The sequence below is a fragment of the Montipora foliosa genome, chromosome 6 (assembly GCF_036669935.1).
Source record: "Montipora foliosa isolate CH-2021 chromosome 6, ASM3666993v2, whole genome shotgun sequence".
In the NCBI taxonomy this organism is placed as follows: Eukaryota; Metazoa; Cnidaria; class Anthozoa; order Scleractinia; family Acroporidae; genus Montipora; species Montipora foliosa.
The window spans coordinates 38,918,295-38,928,294 of NC_090874.1; the positions used below are offsets into that span (position 1 = coordinate 38,918,295).

At 37.0% G+C, this 10,000-nt stretch overlaps 1 long non-coding RNA gene across 2 annotated transcripts; it reads left to right on the top strand.

The window, feature by feature from the left end:
- The first annotated feature begins 432 nt into the window (after window positions 1-432).
- Window positions 433-3,526, top strand: LOC138009050 (uncharacterized). 2 transcript variants are annotated; one of them, XR_011124312.1, is made up of 3 exons: window positions 433-776; window positions 2,396-2,506; window positions 3,266-3,526. It is a non-coding gene; the product is annotated as an uncharacterized lncRNA (long non-coding RNA). The 2 variants fall into 2 exon arrangements; XR_011124313.1 differs by having other exon boundaries at window positions 3,290-3,526.
- The last annotated feature ends 6,474 nt before the right edge of the window (window positions 3,527-10,000 follow it).

Below are 10,000 nucleotides of genomic sequence, written 5' to 3' on the forward strand. Positions count from 1 at the left end.
CCAGCAATGCTATCTGTGTTAATTTTTTTTTCGCCAGGGTAAAGAAGTTGTGTGCTGGTGTGTTTTCTAGGAAACAGACGCCGCAATTTGCACCGCCATCAAGTCAGAATTGCAATGTATAGACTTCACAGGAGCGCATAAAGAAGGCATATTTTTATTTGAAGGAAAGTATTTGTCCAATGGCCATGAAACTTAGCAGAAAGTTTGTTATCGGTGTTATTATTAATTTGTCACAATATTTTGCATTATATCTTGGTCACGTGACTCTGTGTTGTAGGATAGTCGCAATATCCAAATAACAAGAATGCACCTTTACATCAAAACACAAATATTATAGACATGCGCAGTATGAATACGACTGATAAGGTCGGCTCAACGAGAATGCTATGGGGAATATGTTGTTTAATATCTTTTTAAAACGCGAAGTTTCAGCCACCGTTAAAGGCAAGGTTAAAGAATGGTACATGATCGAAATATCTACCGTTTTCAATTTCGATTCTTTCCCCTAAGTTTATACTGTACCTATTTTATTTACTTGAATTCGCACTGTTCAGTGCGTTGCTGCTTGAAGAAAAATTTCGCGACGGTGATGTTTAAGACCAGTCATTCAGTTTGTCAGTGGGTCAACATTAGGAGTTCTGCGTTGTGTTCCTGTGAAGTTATTTCATTTTTCTTCACGCGTGCTCGAGGTAGCCAAACTGAGTTGTCAAGAATCGTGTCGTGCTGGAGAGCTGTTCGATCGAATTGAGGGAAGGCAACAGAAGATTGCAGGCAAGGTACGCAATGACTTTTTCTAATTTTCAAACCTTGACGACATACATAACACTAATAATACAATACCAGATACTAAACACTTAACTTATAAAAATGTTGTAAGGGTAAACACAGTGAAAATCGGAAACCAGTGAACCTTGAGCACACAGTACACAGAATTTAGTAGTTTTATGCACCAAATCGCTCACTTAATTTGCTAGATTTTGTACTTTGGCAAAACAATGTGGCAATTTCGATTCATCAACTACTAATGGGAACCTGCTCATCATAGCTTGTCAGGGTATATCATTACTGTTATAGTCACGCTCTTCGACAATTAAACTCAAAGAATGTAAAGGTTAAGGCAATGTAATTTCTCTATCTTTATTTGTTTGAAGTTTTTTTGGAATGTCAGTTCAATCAGCAAGGGCATGTCTGAAACCTCGTTCGTCTCACCAAACTTATATTGTGTATTTTTAAACACAATATTATGACTGTCTTTTTTTAGGACCGTCAAATTATACAGGAATAAAATGGATCTGATCCATTAAGAGATAATAAATCTACCATCCTGCACCTCATCTTAATAAAAAAATTCGTAACACCAAATAAAATATTGTTCACGGTTTTTGGTACCTACTAATATTTACAACTGACATCAACTTCATAATTAAACCCTGGGTAGTTGAAAGCTGTGTATATTTTTGGTTAATATCACTTGAAATAAATAACTCTTTTTGCCTTTACTTTACATGCATTGGGGAAAAAAATATTCCTGTCACTAAAATTATTCTTTTGGCTTTTACAGTCAAAAGTGATCTATACCAAACTTTTGTTAGGTGCAATTCATTTATCTTACATCAAAAATTCTTGGAAAACAGCACCTAACGACAATATCCCTGGTTTATTTAGCCTTAGGGTAATTTATCCTAAAATGTTCACTAACCAATCAAGGGCTCATGCTACCAAGAGCAAACACAGGCTGTGTGTGATTTGCTGTATTTCAAAGAAAAGTGACTTCATTTTAAGCTTTAACACTCAAACTCAAAGAAAAATTTAAAGTCATTCTTTCAATGACATAACATTTTCCTACACATCTTTATATTCAGTTAAGGTTTCTTGTTGTAGCATGAGTCATGACTGTGATTTCTGCCCACTGAAACTGGGACCATGGATTCATTCGTTACAATTAAAGTCAATCTATGTCACCTATGACCAATATTTCTGAGACTGAAATGATCATTCGAAGTCCTATTTGTAACTTCTGGCATTTGAATGGTCTGAGTCTTTAAAATTTCTGGAAATCTTTCCAAAAAAAAGTATTAGCTGAAAAAAAAAAGGCAAAGCACATACATGTAGGAAACAACTGATTGTTTTCGAATACTGTATGCTGTGATGTAATGTAAAAAAAATCATAGCTTTATTTCAGCAATAAACTACGGAAGTTTCAATGAAAATTCTTAAATCTCACTGGCGATGATCACAACTGACATGTAATTTTTAAAACCCTGTTAAAACTTAAAAAATACTGTTCACATGTGAGGAAGATTGACTATAAGTTGACTTTAACCTTTTCAAATGTAAGTTAGTTCCCCCTTTTTGATGAGCCACCCCTCAGTCAGGTCTTATTCTTCATGAACAGGGACAGATGTTATGAACATATCCATGGGGACATCCAAAGTGGACACAGAAGTAACTGATGAGGTTGGGAAGATACGCGGAAGATTTTTGATGCACTTCTGGCATTCCACTGGTAAGTCATGTGTTGAAAGCTCCTCAGCATAATCCCACACCGTAAGTGCTGCAAGGTGCATTAGAGGTGGCACCTGTCCAGTGTCTCTATGCCATCCAATTGTTGTAGGCCTGAATGACCTCTGTTCTTCTAAATTTACAGTTCCTTTTGTCGAAGCTTTCCACTGAAGTTCAAGCTTACGACCTTCAGCTTTAAGAGACTGGATTGTCAGTGATGTGTCTTTGTTCAGTTTCTTTTCCTCCCACGCTTTAGGATAGACATCCTTTCCTCTAAGTGGGGCACTGACTGCACTACCTTTCCTGATGTTGTTGAGCTTTTTTCTTGCCTCTTGGAGAAGCTCTGTGGTCAGTAGTTGCCCATAGTCATTCATTCTCTGTTCATGTGTCTGCTTTGCTGTCTCAGTGGTCCTACCATTAGTTTTACCACTGTGGATAGTGTTCTCGACAAATGTTACAGAGGCCTGTTTTGATAGTTCTGACAGGTTATCATGAAGATAAAGTTGGGATAGATTAAACTGTCTTTCAGCAATGACATTGTTCACAGGAATGCTAAAAATGTGCTTGGCATAAAATTCAAAAAGGTGTGGTGTGGTGTCTTTGTTAATAAGACAGCTTTCAGGTGATGTTGCCATTGCTTTAATCTCGGTTAGAAGTTGAGGTTTCTGCAGCTCCCAAATATTGGCCCATTTAACCAGCCCATTTCTGTCCTTCGACACCAATCTCTGAAGATCGTGTCCATAAACTTTTACATTGTTTTCAGATGCGTTTCCTTGATTGCTTTCAGTGGATACAAATTGTATGTCAAGGACCTTCAAAACAGATGACCAGAATGGACTTTGGAATCTTTGATCAGCGCCCATTCCAAACAGCTTGGGAAAGGATAACCACTCAGCACCATGTTCTTTAATTACTTTCAGGGCTTCTTGCAACATGGGCCTCTGCACTTCCTGGTAAAAGTGTTTAATAGCGGCTGGATCTTTCAAAGATAATTGCACTTGCTCTTCTGTTAAAGGAAAATACAGTGATGGACACAGTAACATTTGACTGAGTGTTTCATTGTGCTTGAGAACAGTTGCAGGCCATAGTCGTGCCAGATATCCACTGGAAAAACCAAGTTCCTCGTCACTTGCTTGTGATGAATTAAGAGATGGGATAATGAACTTGTCAAGAAATTCAAATAAGAATTTAATTTGCACTTGGATCATTGGGCAGGAGCTCAGCTTGATGACATTTTGCCAGACTGATGAGTGATTATCTGACTTTGGCATCCTTTTTAGTATACGCTCTGCAAGCTGAAGACAGGCTTTTCCATACTTAAAATATCATTGTAGCATCTCATGGTAATATGTCCACCTTGTGTCAATAAAGGACTATGGAAGGGGTGGCTCTTTACTTAAAATTCCCAGTGAAACATACATTGCCTTGTACTGACTTGGGCGTTCATGGTGGAGCCAGGATATCTTGTATAATAATTGCAATACGTGGTTGTTGTTCATATCACCCTTTGCCCCAAACCCAGCCTGGCACATTCTTCGCAACATTATATTAAGTATGTGTGGGTAACAGCCCACAAAAAACATTTCCCTGCCAAATAGTTTGGAGTTGTTTGCAATCAATCCATTTGATTTACCCTTTTGGGTAGAGGCATTCTCCCCAACTAACCCTGAGACATTTGATATACCAAATGTGTCATGAACAATGTGGAAATCGACATCTGACTGGTGTTTTCCTGACCCACTAGCTACAATGCTGTTAGCAAGAACATAAGCCCTTGGCTTGTTAGTTTCATGGCACCATGTGTGCACCCCCACAATGTGCCTTTCCTCCCCTCCTTTGTTAGAGTCATCACTCCAAACATGAAAATCATATTTGCTGTTTGCAAATCTTTTACACAGAATTAATTTGTCTGCCTCCCCTAAAAGAACATTCCAATCTGACAAAGTAGTTGGGGAAACAATCAGATTTTTTGGGGGACTACAATCAAACAAAATACTGAAAATTAAATGTAATGCAATTGGTGCCTTTTGGTTAGATAAAAGACATGCATGTTGTAAATATCTAATGCAAGCCATGAACATTACACTCCTATGATTTGCTCCATTTTTGCCATGGGCAAATGTATCCACAAGAGAATAACTGTTTAAAACATCTCCTTTTTGTTTGAGTTGGTTTTTCAGTTTTGTTGCAACAGATTTTGCCCCCCTTAGTTTTTTTATTGTGTCGTTTTTCTTCAAGGATGTGGTTTTCAACAATTTGTCTTGCTTTGTAACTTGTTTTTGTAGGGTCAGAGTCTCTTTCTTCAAATCACTGTTCCTTCTTCGCAGAAATACTGAAAACAAGGGAAAAAGTCACAAAAATTTTATTGACATGTGGCTTTGAAAACAAATTATTTCATTAATTTCACGTTTTGAAAAGTGTGAGCCTTAAACTCTCTTTTCTACATTTAGATGTGGCTACTTTATTTACTGATGCTTTCTTTCAACCTTTTGAATGTTATTTGTCACTGTCGAGAACATTGGTTTTTTTATCAATTGGAAAGGTATTTACACAGTTCTCTAAGTAAAGGTTTTGTCCTCTTGAACTCAAAATAAGCTTAAATTAATAACTAGAGAAAGGTAAGAAAAGTCTAAAAATGTAAATTTAGATCGCAGTCGACATGAGAAGGACTCCTCCGCGGTCCGCACAAAATCATCTACTGTGCCATTAAAAAATATTTTTCACGTTTTTTTCCTCCGAGTAATGTTTCTTTGCGTTAACAGAATTTCTGTGTTGGCATATATCGAAAATGCTTTGTTTCTTTCAGCTCTGCTACATTATTTAGTGTCCAAAATAAAAGCAAAGTCTGGATGCACAATTCGCGAATTAACACAGGATTAATACTAATTAACAGCTGCGAAATTCGCTGGAAATTATAACAAGACCTTTTACAGCGGTCAATTATTAAAACATAGTTTTAAGGCGTTTGTTTCAGTCTCTCTAAAGTAAAACTTTGTTTTACCCCATTTTAAGGAGAACACGCTAACGTTTTTCACCCAGCTAGCTACCTGCAAAAATGTACAAAGGGTTTTCACAAGCTCCGTGCCTTTTCGTCGTGAAATTATTTTTAAAAATATTCAACGTTGTTTCACTCAAATGTCAATGAATGTCCGTTCTGTGGTCCAGTTGAACTTAACTGTCAACCTCAAGCTTATAAAGCCTTAAAAGGAATTATAACTGTACTGAATGAACAGGCCGGATGCAGGTCAGTTGTTTCATGCCAAAGTTTGCGTCTGTTTACATTTTCCTTGTTGGGAAGCCCACTCAAAGCAGCCGTAATAATAAGTATACCAATTCCAAAAAAAAAAAAAGACTTGAGTTATACATTTACCCATGTTTCCCTTAACCAATGCTTACCTATACTTTTTCGAAGCGTTTGGATTGTCCTTTTGAGTCCTGCATTTTCTGATGTTAGTCGTTTACATTCACGAGAGAGTTTGTCGATCCTTGCAAGCTCGCTTGCAAACTTGAGAAAGACACTTTCCGGAGTTGTTGCCGCTGAATCCTGACCACCAACACTACAACTGTTTTCGTCTGGTTTCTCTTCTGATTTTAGTTTCTTCGCCGGCTGATATTTACTAGAAAACTACCCGCCGATAAATTTTCTTCGCCCCATTGGCTGACATTTTTTTTCGCAACTTTCGTTGTAAACAATTAACGAAAGCAGCCTGCATTTCCAGAAAACAGCGGTCTTTCCAGGAAAGTACTCTGCGCATGTCATAAAATTTTGGGGGTTACGGACATTGGGGGAAGGATCCCCTTGCGTGAGGGGTAACCTTATTCTGCTGTATGACTTTTTAGCGCTTATAGGCACGTCACTTAAGCATGCTTTACAGTCGTTGCGCTTCATACAACAGTGATCTGGGGGCATGACTGGAAACGCTTCCACGGCAGATTTCAGATACATTTATTACTAGTATTACCTTTCTTTTTTGATAACGTGATTACTGATCAGTTTTGTTTTCACTTAAGGTGATAAGCTGTGCCATAAGAAAATATAAAATTTTTCTTTTTCTTTTCTTCTGTCTTCGGCCAAACAAAAATGATTGAAAAGTATGTGCAATTTAAGGTGAAACTTCCGAAATATAGCTTCCTGGATGAAACCTTTTTTAGATTGTCATCGTTTCCGAGGTTTTAGCACTTCAAAACCTGCTTGAACAAAGATAATAGTCAAAAAATCATGAAAATTATACTTGCTGTTCTGAGGTTATAATACCTTATTACATGAAATTTTCGCGACACGTTAATTTCGCGATTTTGAGGTTCGCATATTTCCCGACACCTTAATTTTGCGAAAATTTTGCATTTTGACTCACTTTCATTTCGCGTTTTTGAGTGAGACACACTCAAGGAGCCAGTAACTGGACAGTTTGAGGATTGTACAAAAGAAGTGCTACCTGGAGTGGAGACGGAAAGCAGTAGCGATGGAGAGGACCAGGACATTACCACAGAACAGCTCAAAATGGTTGCTATAAACGTGTGTAATAAAGTCGCTGTTTTAGTTATTGACATAATGTGAGTCAATTAATTTTCACATCATGTTATTTTCGCAACATTTAATTTTTGCGTCACTTAAATTTCGAAATTAACGTGTCGCGAAAATTTCATGTAATACGGTATTACATACGGTCAGTGTAAAATGCAGACTGCAGACTGCAGACCAGGGGTAAAATGCAGACTGAGGTTATAACGTAACTGTTGAAAAAGCACAAACCCCTTAGAAATGCTAACCTTAGGCCTAATTAGGCCTAAAACAATATTTAGGCTTAATTGTTAGCATTTCTAATGGGTTTGGGCTTTTTCAACAGTTACGTTATAACCTTAGTCTGCATTTTACCCCCGGTCTGCAGTCTGCAGTCTGCATTTTACACTGACCAGTGTTACATAGTATGCTAGAGACAACTAGTATTTCGTGTGAAGTTCATTAAGTTGCACCTTTTTAAAATTTGCTTGTTCATTGCGAGAACGCCAAATAACTTTATTTCATTAGCGCCTCTTTAAGGTAAAATACACTGGAAAGTGTTTCCAATTTAGCGAAAAATAGTCAGATTAAAAGGCCTTTAAGGGGGCTTACTACAGTTTTAATGGATGATAACAGCCCATCTCCTAACTCTTTTGAAAAATGTCCTAAGATGTTTTTCCTTTCTCTATTTACTGTTTGGTTAAGTCTTTTGCCATTCTATGTGAAAATTGAACCATTAAAAGTAAACAAATGGCCAAAATGAACGACCGAGTACCTAAGGAGAGCCTGGGCACTAGTAGTTTAAATCACGGTTTTCTCAACATCTACCCATATGACCCCCCTCAAAATTCAGGAATAATAAATTGGCTCTGATTCAGCATTCATGCAAAGTAAAATAAAAATCTGTAAGGTAGATTTTTTTGCAAATTTTGATTTCACATTTTCTTAGTTTGCGAAAAATATGCCTTACAGATTTTTATTTTACTTTGCATGAATGCTGAATCAGAGGCAATTTATTATTCCTGAAATTTTGAGGGGGGTTATACGGGTAGATGTTGAGAAAAACGTGATTTAAACTACTAGTGCCCAGTCTCTCCTTAGGTACTCGGTCGTTCATTTTGGCCATTTGTTTACATTTAATTGTTCAATTTTCACATAGAATGGCAAAAGACTTAAGCAAACAGTAAATAGAGAAAGGAAAAACATCCTGGGACATATTTCAAAAGAGTTAGAAGTTGGGCTGTTATAATCCATTAAAACTGTAGTAAGCCACCTTAAAAGAGGCATACATTTACCCCAATACATTTTCATTGTGACGCAAATTAAATACTTTAATCCTATAGTGCAGTCGATAGTCATTGAAATTGAAAATTTCAGAATAATTCAGGCCTGTTTGTTAACTTATTTACTTTAAAGTGGCACTAATAAAATTTATCTTGAATCCTGATCGAGGGCAAATGGTGTATAGTTGCGATTCTGTTAGAAGCAAAGAGTCTTTTGAATCGGACTTTTCAAAGACGTTATTCTTAGTTGTTAGTCATCAAACAAATGGTTTCTTGGTTCCAGTTCCGATGTTCTACGGGCTTCTGCAAATCAAAAATATCTGAACACGGGCTTTTATGATGAGTAAAACCAGGTGTTGATCCTGGTAAGATAATGCTGAGATTCATTTGTTAGATCGTTCACCTCTACTAAATTGGTGCCTTAGTTAAAGGGCCCTAGCCAGCCACGCCTTTGTTTTGTTTACACGCTAAAAATTTGGCTGTTATATCTAGCGTAGAGCGTGTAGAAACGAATGTGATCACTCTGAAACTGCTTGTTGCAATTAAACAGACTTCAAGTAACACTAATAAAAGAATTTAAATAAGATTTTACTTTGCCACACTATTTTCGCAATTTTGATGGCATCGAAAATGGCAAAGGCTGGGTAGGGTCCTTTTGAAGGAAGTTAACGGCACGTTTTTCGAAATCTCCACGTGTCAGATTGCTTAGATTATTGCAAAAATGTCGCCTAATAAAGCAGAAATTAAAGCCAAAATTAAAGTAATTACAGTAAAAAACTACATTGAACCAGTGGGAACATAAAATGACGTGAAGTTGAATTATACATTTCTCCAGGTGATAAATGATTCCCGGTGTGGACAAATGCACGAAGCGTATACATATTTACTGACTTGAATCAAGCATCCCAACTGATTGTGTTTGTTGCCTTGGATTTAATATCATGTATTAGCTCTAAAATAAGATTAAAGTGCCGTGTTGTTTTTACGTACACAATGCGTCTTTTTTGCACGGAAGTTTGTTTTTGAGGTAAATTACAACTTATTTCGTCCTCAGTGCATTTTTCCTTTAGTAGTTTGTGTTAATGCTCAACCACCACACGGGCTAATTTAGCTAGGTTCTGGAAGGAGCACTTCACTGCTTTAAGTCAACTTCCGCGGTACAGGAAATTCCAGCTTAAAATTGGACCATTCGATTTGGATTGGTCCTCTAACTATGACGGATTTTTACCCCGTTTGTCTTCATTGTCTATTATGTAATAAATGGTAATCAATAAATAAATTATTTCCTACAAGCAACTTAATTCTTGATTTCTTGATTCGACATTGTAAAGAGCAGGTTATATAATAAGAGTAAAGCATATATACATACAGAAGCAAACAAGTGCCCGTTTGTTACAAAAGTGCCCTGTGGACGTGACATAAGTTCCATTCCAAGGTTACAAAAGTTCCCTATGTTACAAAAGTGCCCTTTTTTCGTTACGAAAGTGCCCGTTTTACCTTACAAAAGTGCCTATGGCTCTCTCTCTCTCTCTCTCGTTAACCCTTTTATTTTATTGTTTTTCCTCCTGCACCCCTGTCCGTGAGCCAAGTCACATAAATGCCCTTTTAGGGGAACAAATTTCTTGATTTTCAAACAACTTTGGCATTTAACAACAAAAAGAATAAAGTAGTAAAATGACTTCAATACAAAAAGACGTCAAATATCCCTACTGTG